The following is a 17,338-nucleotide window of genomic DNA, read 5'->3' on the forward strand; positions in this document are numbered from 1 at the left end:
TATTTGGGCCTTAGATTACTTCCAATCCTATATTTCAGGCACCCATGTAGTCATTATCACTCACCATCAATCTCTCCAGTGGCTGTGACAATCCAACACCACCAGTGCTCAACTAATTCGATGGAGAGAAGCGCTTGAGGAGTTTGATTTTGAAATATCATACTGACCCAGGAAGCTGCACACAAACGCCGATGCCCTCTCCCGCCTACCCATCAACTCAATCCACACCAACACAGACCTCATCCAAATGTGGCAGGCCAAGCAACGCCCCCCCTGGATACCGCCGCACACCTTCGCCAAATTATACCAACACGGCGAACACCTGTTTAACCAAGACGGCCACATTATCCTAAACCCCAACACTGCACACGTTGCCATGATTCACCTCCATGCAGACAACAGCATCCACATCGGCACAAAAAAATTACTACAAGTTTTCAACAGTTATTGGACGCCCGACCCCTCCACCATCGCCAAAAACATCATACAAACGTCCCGAGCCTGCTCCCTGGGTAAAGACATCACGTGCACAGCTGGACCTGCTGGAAAAATCACTGCACACAAACCATGGCAATTACTGTCAGTTGACGTAGTCGGACCCCTAACACCCAAACCAGGCTACAAATACATCATTACTTTTGTTGATGTATATTCCAAATTCCTCATCACCTGCCCCGCAAAAAAACATAACGCAGTGACAGTAGCTGATGCATTGGTCCACCACGTCTTCTCGTATTTTGGGATCCCCCAGGCCCTACATTCTGATAATGCACCAGAATTCACCAGCAAAGTATGGAATGAATTAGCCAATCTATTCGGCTACCAAATATCACACTCCTCCCCATACTGGCCCCAAGGAAATAGTGTCTGCGAGAGAAGTCATCGCTCTCTCCTTAACCAGGTACGGGCCAGGATTATACAAACAGACAATGACGACTGGCCAGCCCATGTGAATATTGTTCAGTGGGGCCTGAACACATGCCCTAGGCATGATGGAATCACCTCCCACGACCGAGTCTTCGGGGAAGCCCCGCTCTTTCTGCCGCTCCGCCAACACCTTCAACCCCCTCCACCGCCCTCCACCACTGACCGCCTGCACCATCTCAAGATGTGCCTCCACCATCTTCAACAACAACAAGATTTACAGCCAGACACAATCACCTCCAACCCCTACAAACCGAGAGACTCTGTCGTTGTGGCACGCTTACCTACCCCAGACAAAATATCTCCTCGTTTCAAAGGCCCCTTCACCATCGTCAAAGTCCCCAACCCTTACCAAGTTATCATCCAGCATCATGGGCATACATGCACGTACCGTAATCACCACGTGCGCCCCTTCCAACGAACTGACAATACAATCCAGCCAAACCACGCGCCACACACTTCCCGCCGTGCAGCACTAAACTCCCCTCCTTCCAAGAACTAACCTACTGATTCATACTCCTAATCCTTCTCACCCTCCCCCTCCACCTCACCTGCCACAACCCCCTCTCCCACTGCACCCTTACATGACCCACCACCAACATCCTCTGATTCCGGAACATCACCAACCTCCCCCCCCCAACACATCCCACACGGATGCCTCGCCATCATCTCCTCCAACCAACAACTTCCAATCACCGACCCATACCCTTAACAACACACCAACAACACATCACTCCGCGACAAGTCCCACCATGACCACTGCGGAAACAACCACCCGCACCTTACCACCACGACGCTCACCCCCACCCACCCTCAACCCTCCCGTCACCACCTCACCTGCAAACTCCCCACGTGCATCAACACCACCCACCACTCACACTGCCCAAGCATCCATGCCTTTCCACCCTTTACCCACCGATCACGCCCACTACACACGCCACCCCTCACCACCACCTACAACCGCCCATGCCCAAAACAGGACGCCCACACCACCACATGCCTCCACAGCTTCACCTCCCACGCTCGTCTTCACTGCCACCACCACCAGTTCCGGACGCCTCTCATGCCCACCAACCAGGTACACCCCTACACCCACTCCTACCTCACCAACATCACCACACTAACCCCCACACGTGACACACACACCCAACATTAGTCCCATCACACTCAGCCTACACCAGGCAAGGTGAAAATTTGCACCGACTACATTCCCCAGGGGTAGCCGCTGCTCCTACCTCAACGTCCCCCATAAAAGGCCGAGGACCTCACGCCTAGTCAGCATACAGCTACCAACCCTGCACCAAGCACCACCACCAGAGATGAGGACATCCCCCACACGGACCAGGACAGAGAGTACAAGGGACACACCAGCTCCTCCGCAGCCTCCGCCACACTCCACACACTTCCACACTCCATATCACACTCAACCCTCATCAGGAACCCAGCCACAGAAGACAACACTGGACCGCCCTCCTCCAACACATCACACCTACACACCAGACCTCCACTACAAGTACATACCACCTCCAGTCACTGGGCAGTGACTTCTTTACCATGGACGGTGGTAATATGCGCCTCCGCCGATGGACCCCCCACCCCACTATGGAGCCACAGCCCTACACCCACCCCAGGAGGACACCACAGCAGGCCAGGTGAGTGCCACTCTGGCCCAGAGCAAGACGGGCGACAGGGCTCTCGACCTTGTGTCCCTATTCCCCTCAACCTGCCCAACCACAACATCGCAGGAATGCAACACTACTTCTCAGCCAGACCAGCCCTCGTCAGGATCGGGGTGGGACTGCTTCAGATACAGTCCCAAGCAGCACCGCAGTAATGGCCACCGTATATACCGGGGAGGGAACAGCCACTGTACGTCCCTCAGCTGTTTCCCCTTGCAGCCCCACGACGATGGCCACTGTACAAGTAGGGGAAGGAACGGCCACTCTACCGTACGTCCTTCTGCTGCAGCCACATCTGGAGCCCGCCTCGGTGTGGCATCTATTGAGCGCACACCGACAGGCAAAGGCAGGAGGTGTGGAACTGCGACGATAGCCACTGTATGCATTGGGGAGGGAACGGCCACTGTATGTCCCTCTTCTACCTCCTCCTCCTATGGGAGTAGCCCTGCGGTAACGGCCACTGTACGTCCCGCAGCTTCTTCCCGTTGGGCAGGCAGACCCGTGGCGAAAGCCACTGTACGCACCGGGGAGGGAACGACCACTGTACGTCCCTCATCTGCCTCTTTCTCCTTCAGGAGCAGCCCCACGGCAACAGTCACTGTACACGCCGGGGAAGGAACGCCCACTGTACGTCCTTCTGCTGCTACCCCAAGGGGCTGTGGAAAAGCGACTATGGCCACTGTATGCATCAGGGAAGGGACGGCCACTGTACGCCCTTCATCCATAGTCCTGAGGGTTCTCCCGGAGGGGAAGGTCCCTTGCGCAGCCCATTCTCCACCGCTCGGCTGTGTGGGACGCCCTTCTCTCTCTCCCTCCAGGTGTAGTTCCCTGGAGGTGCTGCCATTCCAGGAGTGGTGGTGAGGTCCTGTCGCCGAAGGCAGGGTTTGCACCCTACAGCCTGCCCCTGGATGATGCCGGATCCTGACGGACACCCTGCGGGTGAGGTGCTGCAGCCAACCCCTGACGGTGCCCCAACCTAGAGGTGACCACAGTCCCAGGCTTCCCAGGGCCAGTCCGCAGACCCCAAGATGGGACCGCTCTGATCCCACTCGCCGTCAGCCCTCTACCGGGAGCAAGATGCAGCAGGCCCTGTCCCGAGGGCCCCTCACCAGGTCGAGGCCCAAGCAGGAAAGGGCCTCCCTGCACCCCAGAACAGACACGCGCCCAGGCCGCGATGCCCCCGAGAGCTGTCCTGTGCCTCCTGCAGGAGGGCTCCCCAGAGGGGCCCCCTCTCACTCCCGGGCACCACCTCAGTTAAACCCAGGCCTCAGCAGCCCAGTGACGACGTCCCCAGATCCCAGTGTCGTGCTAAAGACTTAACAGTGGAAGTGACTGCAAGTGATATAAAACAGAGAGACAGAAACACTACCCATAAATGTCTCTACTCCAGTTTATCCAGAGTACTGTATATATGTCTAAGCACCCTAGAACCAGAGTAATATCCTAGTGTGTGGCCAAAGAGACCAACCTGCCACGTACAGTCCAGAGAGACCGAGTGTATGAGCAGTGTCACCACGGCTATGTGATATTCTCTTGTGTATTGACTCGGGCATAAACACCGTGCCCATGTGATATGTTATGCTGGTATTAATTAACCTGTCACTTTACCCCATCCATATTCAGTGTATCTTTGTATGTATATTGAAAGGGAAATGAGCTGAAACAATAGATGTGTTAAGGTGTACTGCTGAGTTTTTATGCCCTGTTCCTTTGTAAGTGTTCTATTTCCAGTCTAAAAGAGGACCCCGCTCAGTCGCTGGTGTCTTTAGAACGAGAAGTCTGTCTAAAAACATCCAGCATAACAATTACCTATCCAGGTCTCCCGTCGGTTCATGTATTATAAAATGTTCTTTAATGAAACCGGGGAGGAGCCTGAAGAATTTGTGGAATATAAGCTGTTCCCGGGTTTTTGCGTCTGTTTTCGGGTACGTGGCGGTGACGAGCCGCCTAGCCTGGATGAATGTGTCATCGAGGATTCCGTCGTATGTGAGGACTTCTAGTTGCGATAAGGCTACAACTGTGCCCAGGGATGGCGTAACTGCCCGTTTCACATTTTGTGTGAATTGGTCCCATTTCAGTCCCGGGACGATTTTCGGAGCTATGCTTGCCACTACTTTGCCCAGGTGTGGCAGTGTGATGGCAATTTTCTCCCTGTCGTTTTCAAACCCTATGTCTAATAAGGGATTTACCATATCCAAGTACACATCGATGTCGTATTGTTCGGGGTTTAATTTAGGCAGTTTGATGTGTGGTTTGGCCGCCACTGTGCTAGATTTCCTTATTTGTTCCTTCGTGTTCTAATCGGATCCAGAACCACCGCTTGCCACCAGTGTTATGCTGGGTGTTTTTAGACCGACTTCTCGTTCTAAAGACACCAGCGACTGAGTGGGGTCCTCTTTCTATACGGGAAATAGAACACTTACTGTACAAAGGAACAGGGCATAAAAACTCGGCAGGACACCTTAACACATCTATTGTCTTAGTTCAATTCCCTTACCATATACATACAAAGATACACTGAATATGGATGGGGTAGAGTGACAGGTTAATTAATACTGACATGACATATCTCATGGGCACTGCGTTTACACCTGAGTTAATACACGAGAGAATATCACATAGTCGTGGTGCTGTTCTTACACTCGGTCTCTTTGGACTGTACATGGTAGGTTGATCTCTTGGCTACACACTAGTATATTACTCTGGTTCTGGGGCACTTAGGCATACACACAGCACTCTGGATAAACTGGAGTGGAGACCTTTATGGGTAGTGTTTCTGTCTCACTCTTTCTATATCACCTACACTCACTGTCACTGTTAAGTCTTTAACACGACGCTGGGGTCTGGAGGCGTCGTCACTGGGCTGTTGAGGTCTGGGCTTAACTGAGGTGGCGCCCAGGAGTGGGAGGAAGCCCTCCTGGGGGGCCCTCCTGTAGAAGGCACAGGACAGCTCTCTGGGGCGTCATGGCCCGGGCGCGTATCTGGTCTGGGGCACAGGGAGGCCCTTTTCTGCTCAGGCCTTGGCTTGGTGAGGGGCCCTCGGAACTGGGGCCAAATAGCATTAAGAGTTGGGCCTGCCGCTTCTTGCTCCTGGCGGAGGGCTGACGGTGAGTGAGGTCAGAGTAGTCCCGCCCTGGGGTCAGGGGGCTGGCCCTGGAAGGAAGAGGACTGTGGTCGCCGCTGGGTGGGGGCACCATCAGTGGTTGACTGCGGCACATCGCCCAGGGGGCGTCTGTTAGGACCCGGCGTCGTCCAGGGGCAGACTGAAGGGCGTGAACCCTGCCCTCAGTGACAGGACCTCGCTACCACTCCTGGAACTGCAGCACCTCCAGGGAACCACACCTGGAGGGAGAGACAGAAGGGCATCCCGCACAGCCGAGGGGTGGAGAGTGGGCCACGCAAGGGACCTTCTCCTCCTGGAGAACCTTCGGGACTGTGGACGAAGGGCGTACAGAGGCCGTCCCTTCCCCGACACGTATGGTGGCCATTGTCGCGGTTTCACAGCCCCTAGGGGTAGCACCAGAAGGACGTACAGTGGCCGTTCCTTCCCCGACGAGTACAGTGGCCGTCGTCGCGGGGCTGCTCCTGAAGGAGGAAGAGGCAGATGAGGGATGTACAGTGGCCGCTCTCTCCCCGGTACATACAGTGGCCGTTACCGTGGGTCTGCCTGCCCAACTAGAAGTAGCTGAGGGATGTACAGTGGCCGTTCCCTCCCTGGTACGTACAGTGGCTGTTACTGGGGGGCTACTCCCGTGGGAGGCGGAGGAGGTGGATGAGGGATGTACAGTGGCAGTTCCCTCCCCAACGCATACAATGGCCGTCATTGCGGCTCCACTCCTCCTGCCTTTGCCTGTCGGTGGGCAAACAGTGGCTGTCACACTGAGGCGGGCTCCAGATGTGGCTGCAGCAGAAGGACATACAGTGACTGTTCCTTCCCCGACACGTACAGTGGCCGCCGTTGCAGGGCTGCAGGGGGAAGCAGCTGAGGGACGTACAGTGGCCATTCCCTCCCCTGTACATACCATGGCTGTTACCGCGGTGCTGCCTGGGACTGTATCTGGAGGAGACCCACCCCGATCCTGACAAGGGCTGGTCCGGCCGAGAAGTAGTTTTGCATTCCTGCGATGTCGTGGTTGGGCAGGTTGAAAGGAAGAGGGACACAAGGTCAGGGCGTACCTGAGCCCATCTCGCTCTGGGCCACTGTCGTATTCACCTGGCCCACCGTGGTGTCCTCCTGGGGTGGGGGTAGGGCTGCGGCTCTGTAGCGGGGTGGGGCGTCCGGTGGTGGGAGCGCACATTTTACAGCTGTCTAGGACCAGCGGCATGAAATTTGTAAATGATGTATACCTGCAATAAAGGATTGTTATGAATTTTAATACATTTTGATTATTCTTTTCAAAATTTCAGCTGCCTGTGATCAGTGAATTATGAATTACAGTTCTGTGCCAGTATTCCGATACTCAAAATAGCTACATATGGGAAGCAGTTTATGGGAAAAACCTTGGGTAATTCTGTGTCTAGAGCTTTGAAACTTTCTGAAGATCCTGGCCATATATTACTGAAATTCCTGACCAAATATTGCCTATCTGTGACAATTGGATCAAGAGTTACAGGTCTGCGAAGTATTCTGGCTTTCAAAGTTCCACACTGTAAACAATTATGAATTTTTTGGAAAAAATTTACTTTCTCGCTTATTTCTGGACGGATTTTGATCAATAAAAAAACAATTTGTTCAGAATTTTATGCTGGATAAATTACTGGAAATGGATTTTGGATAAATGCAATATTTTCCGCCCTATTTGTATTAATATATTGCTAATTTACCCTTTTATGGATTTCCTAAGTTTCTCCCTAAAATAAAGGGTAATAAGAAAAACGCTTTCCAACAATTTGTTCTCCTTGAAATTCTGAACAAAATGATATTTGAATGATAGAAATTTATCAAAAAATAAAGGAGAAAATAAAAAAAGTGTTAAGACACTTCGCCAGATCCTATTTCAGAAATCTGCCACTTGGTTCGCTTCCGTCGCCTGGCTCTGATGCGGGGTAGGCGTTGAAAAAGTAGCCAGTGCTTAATTTCTTTTCAATTTTGACACAAAGTAAAACACCTCAAGATATAGTTTACTCATCAAATTGCTCAAATGACATGATATGCTACAAAGAAAATACAATATGGGAGCCCTTTGATTATATATAATGTATTACAAATGTCATTTTGTAAACTCAGCTTTCGTCAGTTTACTCATCTATGTAAGCATAACATAGAGACAAAACCTAGGCAATTTTACTAGAACCATCCATAAAGCAAGATAACAGTGATTAAAATATTTGTCATTCGTTAGTATCCACAAAAGAAAATAGATGTGTAGCCGCATATTTAGCAGCACCTTTCGATATGCCGCGCTTTCTGACGTATGACTTTTCCTAACAATACTGACCTGTTGGACGTCTTGATCATCTTAGTAACCAAAGTCTAACAAAAACAATGCTTTTTAATGTTTCCCTGGCTCGGTTGCACAGTTTAATAAGTTTACACTTCAACTCCTCGTACTATGCTATGTTTATAGTGTCGTACAGCACTGCCGTTTGTTTGTATTAATATGGCTGATTCACCAACTAAGCAATCGTTCAGTACATTATTTTCAGTAGAACAACTTATTTCTTTAAAGCATGCTAAAACTCACACATCAGAAGTCCTGAAGGTAATCTCCTTTTACTAACTAAAATACCCGCCGCCGGACCCCCCACCCCACCACCGAGCCACTACCACACCACCACCCCAGGAGGACACAACGGTGGGGCTAGTGACTCAGTAAAAGAGGGTCACCGGGACACTACTGTCCTGAGTCCTTTTTCCCCGCAACTACCCCAACACCAGGTGAACGGAAAGAGGCAACGACCTTGCGAGCAGGACAGCCGTCACCAGAGTCGGGGTGGGACTGAACAAGATTCAGTCCCAGGTAACACCGCGTCGACGGCCACTGTACGTGACGGGGAAGGAGCGGCCACTGTATGCCCTTCAGTTACCACCTGAAGGGCAGGAGGCCCAAGGCTACGGCCAGAAGTACACACCAGGGTAAGGGGACCCTCGGCTACGGCTTCAGTGTGTACCGGATAGGGCGCTGCCTCTGTGCACCCCTCTCCTGCTGTTCTTTCCTACGGGAGCAACACCGCGTCGATGGCCAATGTACGTGACGGGGAAGGAGCGGCCACTGTATGCCCTTCAGTTGCTTCCCAAAGGGCAGGCAGGTTCACGGCTATAGCCGAAGTACACACCAGGGTAAGCAGACCCTCGGCTACAGCCTCGGTGTGTACTGGAGAGGGCGCGGCCTCTGTGCACCCCTCTCCTGCTTTTCTCTCCTACGAGAGCAACAACGTGTCGACGGCCACCGTACGTGATGGGGAAGGAGCGGCCACTGTACGCCCTTCAGTTGCTTCTCTAAGGGTAGATAAGCTACTGGCTACGGCCAAAGTATGTACCAGGGTAGACAGGCCCTCGGCTACGGTCTCAGTACGTACTGGAGAGGGCGCGGTCTCTCTGCACCCCTCTCCTGCTTTTCCCTCCTACGGGAGCAACACTGCGTCGACGGCCACTGTACACGACGGGGGAAGGAGCGGTCACTGTACGCCCTTCAGTTGCTTCTCATAGGGCCGGTAAGCTCACGGCTACGGCCGCAGTGAGTACCAGGGTAAGCAGACCCCAGGCTATGGCCTCAGTACGTACTGGAGAGGGCACGGACTCCGTGTACCCTACTCCTGCCTTTTCCTCCTGTGGGAGCAGCACCGCCAGCACGGCCACTGTACGTGCGGGGGAAGGAGAGGCCACTGTACGCCCTTCAGCTGTGTGCCCTAAGAGTCACGGAACCGCATTCACGGCCACTGTACGTGACGGGGAAGGAGCGGCCACTGTATGCCCTTCATTCGTGGCTCTGAGAGCACTCCCGACGCAGGAAGTCCCTTGCGTGGCCGACCCCTTCCCTCTCAGCTGCATGAGACGCCCTTTGTCACCATCTGGGAGTGTTGCCCTGGAGGTGTTGCCAGAGTGGTGGCAAGGCCCGATCCAGGCCCTACCTCCTACCCCTGGGAGATCCCTGCTCCTGCCGGGCACCCGACGGAGACGGTGCCACAGCTCACCCCTGTCAGCGCCTCCCCCTACAGGTGATCGCAGTCCTAGGACCCCCAGGTCCGACCAGCAGCCTCCAGGTGAGGGCAACCCAGGCTCACTCTCCCCATGGAGCCAGAGGTGACAGGCCCGCCTCCTACAGCTGTTTGGCCTCAGTCCCGAGGGCCACCTCTCAGGTCGAGGCCCCCAGACCGGAGGGCCTCCCTGCACCCCACCAACGAGGCTTCAGTACGAGAGCCTCCTCTCAGGTCGAGGCCCCCAGACAGGAGGGCCTCCCTGTACTCCACCGACGACCAGGACCCAAGGAGTGACTCCCCTGCGGGCAGTGTATTGCCCTCTACAGGAGGGCTCCCCCTAGGACCTTCCCCGCACGCCCGTACACCAGAGTGATTTATACCCAGGACACACGGGTAAATAGTGACCCCCCTTGTACCGAGAACAACCCAGGGGGAAAATAACTGTGAACAGTGACAAAGTGAGGGCCAGTGTAATACCAGTGAAAGTTACCATTAACCTATAAGAGCCCGATACCCAGCAGAATAGAAAATAGCCTGAGTCCTAAATAAGAGAACTTATAGTAACTGTGCACTGAGACTAGGGTGCGCGGAAGAATCAAAAGTCTGTGTATAAGTGCCGTCGCGACTAAGAGACTACATCAAGTGTTGCGATCTGCACCCTGTCTAGTTATAGTAGTATTCACCCCACTGACTCTTGGCCTTGCTCATTCCCAGTGCATCGGACTAAATATATATAATGAGAATTCTGCCTAAAGACGAAATAAGGGTATGGCAATATTATAACTATAAACATAAGTGTACATGTATAATACTGTGTCTCAAGTGTAACTGTGAATCTTGGTGTTAACGGCTAACTCTGTGTCCCTGTCTACTGTATATCCAATACCACTCTGTGTTATATTGTAACGGTGTAGAAATTAAGGCAAAAGATGTGTTAAGGTATACTGCCTGGTTTTTATGTCCTGTTCCTTTGTGGGTGCTTTACTTCCGGTCCGGAAAGAGGACCCCGCTCAGTCGCTGGTGTTTTTAGGACAAGAAGTCGACCTAAAATCACCCAGCATAACACTGGTGGCCAGCGGTGGTTCTGGATCCGAATAAAGCACAGAGGACCGATAAAGGAAAACTTGCACAATGGCAGCCAAACCTCACTTTCAATTGCCGAAATTCAGCCTAGAGCAATGTGACATTGTTGTGTACTTGGATATGGTAAAACCCCTGTTAGACATAGGGGTCGACTCAGACAGAGAAAAGATAGCCGTCACATTACCTAACCTGGGCAAAATAATCGCCACTGTCGCACCAAAAATCGTCCCAGAATTGACATGGGACCAATTCTCACACATTGTGAGACAGGCTTTCATTCCTTCTATGGGCAGAGTTGTCGCTCTCTCTCAACTCGACGCCCTCACGTACGACGGTAACCTAGATGACACCTTCGTCCAGGCTTGGTGCCTCGTCAGCGCCGCTTATCCTGAGGCAGCCACAAATACTCGGGATCTACACACTTTCAATGCCCTGCTGAGGATTCTCTCTAGCACAATCAGGGAGCATTTTTCCATCTATGATCCCTCAGGGAACATGGATCAGGACCTGCAACTCGTCCGACGTCTCCTCGCCGCCCATCCCATGCCACAACCTATCCACGCAGTGAGCAAATTCCCCACAACCAAGACCCCCCCACCAAAACCAAAGCCGCCACCTCACCAATCACCCACGGAGCCGCCTCCTACTGTGCCCAGGGCCCACCTGGAGAAGAAACGCCCCAACCCCAGGGATCAAGGCAACCTCATCACAATTAATCCCTGGGAATTCACGGCCTGCAGTCGCACCTACCCCCTGCACGACATAAGAGAGCAGCTCAAGGCAAGCAGGTGCAGAACTTTTCCACAGGGGTGCAAAAAAGGTCTCCTCCTTAGAAGATGACGCCCAAGAAAACGACGCGCCGCCCCTAGCCTACCCAGGACCGGACAACGAGGAACACGATGAACACGTCCACACTCAGCAGATGAATTTTTAGGCCCGCCCCCGCACTTCCCCACGGTGGTGGGGGCCACCTCACACAACTACAGACCCCCAGTCTATGACAAAATTTGGCTGAACGGGGTCAAGGCTAGACTACTGGTAGACACGGGAGCAGCCAGGTCATGCCTCTACTCCCACTTCTACTCCCGCCACACCTCTGCTTTCGGCCCTCTTCTCCCCACCTCAGCCAACCTCGTAGACGCAGGGGATGGCCCCCTACCCATCTGTGGGGAAACCCGGGCCCTTCAAACCAACACTCACCAACGAGTATCCACCAGTCACCCCTTCATCATATTTGATTCCACATGCCGTCAGTATGATGGATACCTTGGGCTGGACCTCCTCCAGAAACTCCACGTGACCATCGATTGTCATCAGCGCCGCCTCCACTTCAGTCCAGCCCCAACCAAACAAGCATCAATCACAAAAGGAAAAAAGAAAAAACCTAGAAGAAGAAAGAAACACAACACCACCACCCACACACCATGCTCACCCCCCCCCCTAACACTCACCTGCCCCAACCCACCTGTACATGCAACCCCACCCCAACTTAACTCAACGCCTCACTCCACCCCTCTCCATCCCCATCTCCCGCTCCACTTCTGCTGGCCCCCTCTCCATCTTTTCCCGCTACTATCGCTTCCACTGTCACCATTCCACCCTACCACAAAGCTTGGGTGAAACTAAACAGACCCTTGGGTACCTCCGTCCTTTTCTCGCCTTCCCTACCCACTGGATCCCTCTCATCCTGTTTAGTGTCCCCCATCTTCCTCCCCCCCCTATGCCCTGGAGATCCGTATCACAAACCTCGCCACAACACCACTAACTCTACTGCGAGGACTCATCATTGGCGACACGGAAGAAGCCAAACCATACCAAACACCACCTCCTAACCACCCCACTCTCCCCGACCTACCATCACACCTATCCCCTTCCCAAGCCAACAGCCTCCAACAACTACTCCTGGACTTTCAGGACCTTCTTTCCTCCGGCCCAACAGACCTCGGCCACACTACTTATCTCAGTCACAAGATACACAAGACCGGACCTCCCATTCGCCAACCATCACACCGGAAAAATCCTAAGCAATGGGCAGAAGAAGACCAGCAGGTCCAGGACATGCTTGATGCCGGTGTCATCTCCAACTCCACCAGCCCGTGGTCCTCACCCGTCGTACTCTTGAGAAAAAAAGACGGAACCATGCGCTTCTGCGTTGATTACCGCAGAGTGAATGACGTTACCATCAAGGACACTATGCCCCTACCCAGAATCGACGACTCCCTTGACTCCCTGCACGGCTCAACATGGTTCTCTACCCTAGACCTGCAATCAGGTTACTGGCAGGTCCCCGTTCATCCAGATGACAAACAAAAGACCGCCTTCTCAACCTCGAACGGGAAACACTACGAATTTAACGTCCTTCCCTTCGGACTCTGCAATGCCCCCGCCACATTTTCCCGCCTCATGGAATTTGTCCTGAGCGGTCTGACCTGGGAAACCAGCCTGGCCTACCTGGATGATGTCATAGTCTTCAGTCATACCTGGGCCGACCACCTCCACTGCCTCCAACGCATACGTCAGGCTGGGCTTAAACTCAAACCCACAAAGTGCATCCTGGCCGAACGATCAGTCTCCTTCCTAGGGTACGTGATCAAAGCCGAAGGCATCTCACCTGACCCCGAAAAACTACGTGCGATTGCCGACATCCCCCTACCTCGCGACATACACGAAACCAGGGCCTTCCTAGGTCTAACCTCATATTACAGACGCTTTGTAAAAGGATTTGCCGACATCGCCAAACCCCTCCATGACCTGACAAAAAAGGGCGAACCATTCATATGGACAGAACCGAGAAAAACTGCATTCAACACCCTCAAGTCCAAATTGATCTCTGCCCCCATCGTCGCATTCCCAGAGTACAACCTCCCCTTACGTCTATATACAGACGTCTCCCTCATAGTCATAGGGGCTGTCCTTGCCCAAGTCCAAAACGGCCGCGAACACATAATCGCCTGTGCCAGCCGCACCCTGAATCCGGCTGAAAGAAATTACACAGCCACCAAACGCAAGTGCCTCGGAATCATTTGGTCCCTTGAATACTTCCATTCATATATCTCCGGCACCCACGTAGTTGTCATTACTGACCACCAATCCCTACAGTGGTTGCACCAATCCAATACCACCAACGCCCAACTCATACAATGGCGAGAAGCACTCAAAGAGTATGATTTTGAGATATCATACCGACCAGGCAAGTTGCACACTAACGCCAACGCCCTTTCCCACCTACCCATCAATGCCATTTGCCCAGAACCAGACCTTATCCAAATGTGAAAAAATGAGCAATGTCCTACCTGGATCCCGCCAAGCACATTCGCCAAGCTCCACCTTCACAGCAATCACCTGTTCGATCCCAACGGCCACATCTTCCTAGACCCTACCACCACACACGACGCTATGCTGCACCTTCACGCCAACAATGGCATCCACCTTGGGACTAAGAAACTCTTACAAGTTTTCAATGATATGTACTGGACAGCTAACCCATCCACCATTGCCAAAAACATCATCTAATCCTGCCACGCCTGTGCTTTGGGGAAAGACATCACTCACACACCCGGCCCTTCAGGAAAGCTAACAGCACAGAAACCATGGCAATTACTTTCCCTTGATGTCGTCGGCCCCCTCACACCCAAAGCGGGATACAAATACATTATCACGTTCGTGGATGTGTACTCGAAATTCATCATCGCATGTCCCGCCAAAGATCACAATGCTGTATCAGTTGCCGACGCCCTGACCCGCCACGTCTTCCCTTATTTTGGCATTTCCCAAGCCCTGCACTCAGATAATGCCCCAGAATTTACTGGCAAAGTCTGGGAAGAACTGGCGAAAATATTCGGTTATCACATCTCCCACTCATCCCCCTACTGGCCCCAAGGTAACAGCATCTGTGAGAGGAGCCATCGCTCCCTCATGAACCACGTCCAGACACGCATCATGCAAACAGGGAACAACGATTGGCCCACCCATGTCAAAATTGTTCAGTAGGGTCTCAACACATGCCCACGAGATGACGGCATAACCCCCCACGAGCGAGTTTTCGGGGAAACCCCGCTCCTCCTGCCCCTCCGCCCCCACCTTCACCCGCCCACCCTGCCCTCCACCACTGACCCCCTTCACCACCTCAAACACCGCCTCCACCACCTCCAAGCCCAACAAGACCTTACGCCCAACACCAACCACTCCAACCCCTACAAACCTGGCCAGTCCGTCGTCATGGCACACCTACCCGCCCCCACCAAGACCTCCCCCCGGTTCGATGGTCCCTTCAAAATAGTCAGAGTTCCTAACCCCTACCAAGTGATCATTAACCAACAAGGACAGCAACGCACGTATTGCAATCGCCATGTGCGACCTTTTCACCCCTCCAACAATGACCACGCTCACACCCGCGTGCCCCGCACCTCTTCCCACGTACCTGTCCCCTCCGCGTCTTCTAAGAATTACCACCCAGACTCCTACTCTTACTCCTTCTCAGCCCCACCCTCCACCTCACCCACGACCATGCCGCCTCCCACAACACCCACTCCCGACACCACCCTCCAACACCGACCCTAACCCCCTAATCCCCCCCCCTTAATCACGACCATCCTACCTCTACACCACCTCCACCGCCTACATCACCGCCCCCGCTGCCCACAGCAGAATCCTCGGCCCACCAGCCTGACCACCCCCCGCCCAATGCCACCACGTCCCCACAACCCACCACTCACCCCCCTCCCACCTGTCCACCCACCACCTCCCACACTACACCACACTCCAGCCCACCACGCACAAGCACCACCCACCCAACCTCACCCCCCCTACCCCATGACCATTCTCATTATACGTGCCACACCGCACCCCCACCCACCTCCCCCCCCAACGGCAGCACGCCCTCACCACCACCACGTGCCCAACCACCCTCATCACCCACACCCACCCTCACTACCACCACCACCAGGTCAGGACGTCTTTCACACCCACCCTCCAGATACACCAACACCACTGCCCACTGCCCACACACCCCACCATCCACCATCACAAACCACCCACACCCCAAACACCTCCCCCATAACCCTCCCTCTCCACCAAGCACGATGGAATCCTCCCAAATCCCAATTCCCCACAGTACAACACTCCTCCCACCGACCCATCCCCCATAAAAACCCCAATCTCCCGTCACTCACCAGCATTCAGCTTTTACCCCCCCACCAGGCACCATTCCCCGAGATGAGGATCACCAGAGTACATTGGCTACCCCACGACCGCCCACATGTCAGGATCCGGGAGACACACCACCTTCTCTGCCTCTTACGCCGGACCGACCACCAATTCTCCCTCCGGCTCACTCTCAACCCCCACCAAGAGCCAAACCCCGTCACCTTCCACTAGACCAGCCTCCTACAGCATCTCACTCCGGCCCACCAGACATCCACCACCACAACATACCACCTCCAGTCACGGGGTTGTGACTTCTTTACCACGGAGGGTGGTAAAATACCCGCTGCCGGACCCCCCACCCCACCACCGAGCCGCTACCACATCACCACCCCAGGAGGACACAACGGTGGGGCTAGTGACCCAGTACAAGAAGGTCACCAGGACACTACTGTCCTGAGTCCTTTTTCCCCGCAACTACCCCAACACCAGGTGAGCGGAAAGAGGCAACGACCTTGCGAGCAGGACAGCCGTCACCAGAATCGGGGTGGGACTGAACAAGATTCAGTCCCAGGTAACACCGCGTTGATGGCCACTGTACGTGACGGGGAAGGAGCGGCCACTGTATGCCCTTCAGTTACCACCCCAAGGGCAGGAGGCCCAAGGCTACGGCCAGAAGTACATACCAGGGTAAGGGGACCCTCGGCTACAGCCTCAGTGTGTACCGGAGAGGGCGCTGCCTCTGTGCACCCCTCTCCTGCTGTTCTCTCCTTCGGGAGCAACACCGCATCGACAGCCACTGTACGTGACGGGGAAGGAGCGGCCACTGTACGCCCTTCAGTTGCTTCCCAAAGGGCAGGCAGGTTCACAGCTATGGCTGATGTACACACCAGGGTAAGCAGACCCTCGGCTACGGCCTCAGTGTGTACTGGAGAGGGCTCGGCCTCTGTGCACCCCTCTCCTGCTTTTCTCTCCTACGAAAGCAACACCGCGTCGACGGCCACTGTACGTGATGGGGAAGGAGCAGCCACTGTACGCCCTTCAGTTGCTTCTCTAAGGATAGATAAGCTACCGGCTACGGCCAAAGTACGTATCAGGATAGACAGGCCCTCGGCTACTGCCTCAGTACGTACTGGAGAGGGCGCGGTCTCTGTGCACCCCTCTCCTGCTTTTCCCTCCTACGGGAACAACACCGCGTCGACGGTCACTGTACATGACGGGGAAGGAGCGGCCACTGTACGCCCTTCAGTTGCTTCTCATTGGGCGGGTAAGCTCACGGCTACGGCTGCAGTACGTACCAGAGTATGCAGACCCCAGGCTACGGCCTCAGTATGTACTGGAGAGGGCATGGACTCCGCGTACACTTCTCC

The sequence above is a fragment of the Coenobita brevimanus genome, chromosome 39 (genome assembly GCF_032717465.1).
Source record: "Coenobita brevimanus isolate Jiangsu-jjx chromosome 39, ASM3271746v2, whole genome shotgun sequence".
In the NCBI taxonomy this organism is placed as follows: Eukaryota; Metazoa; Arthropoda; class Malacostraca; order Decapoda; family Coenobitidae; genus Coenobita; species Coenobita brevimanus.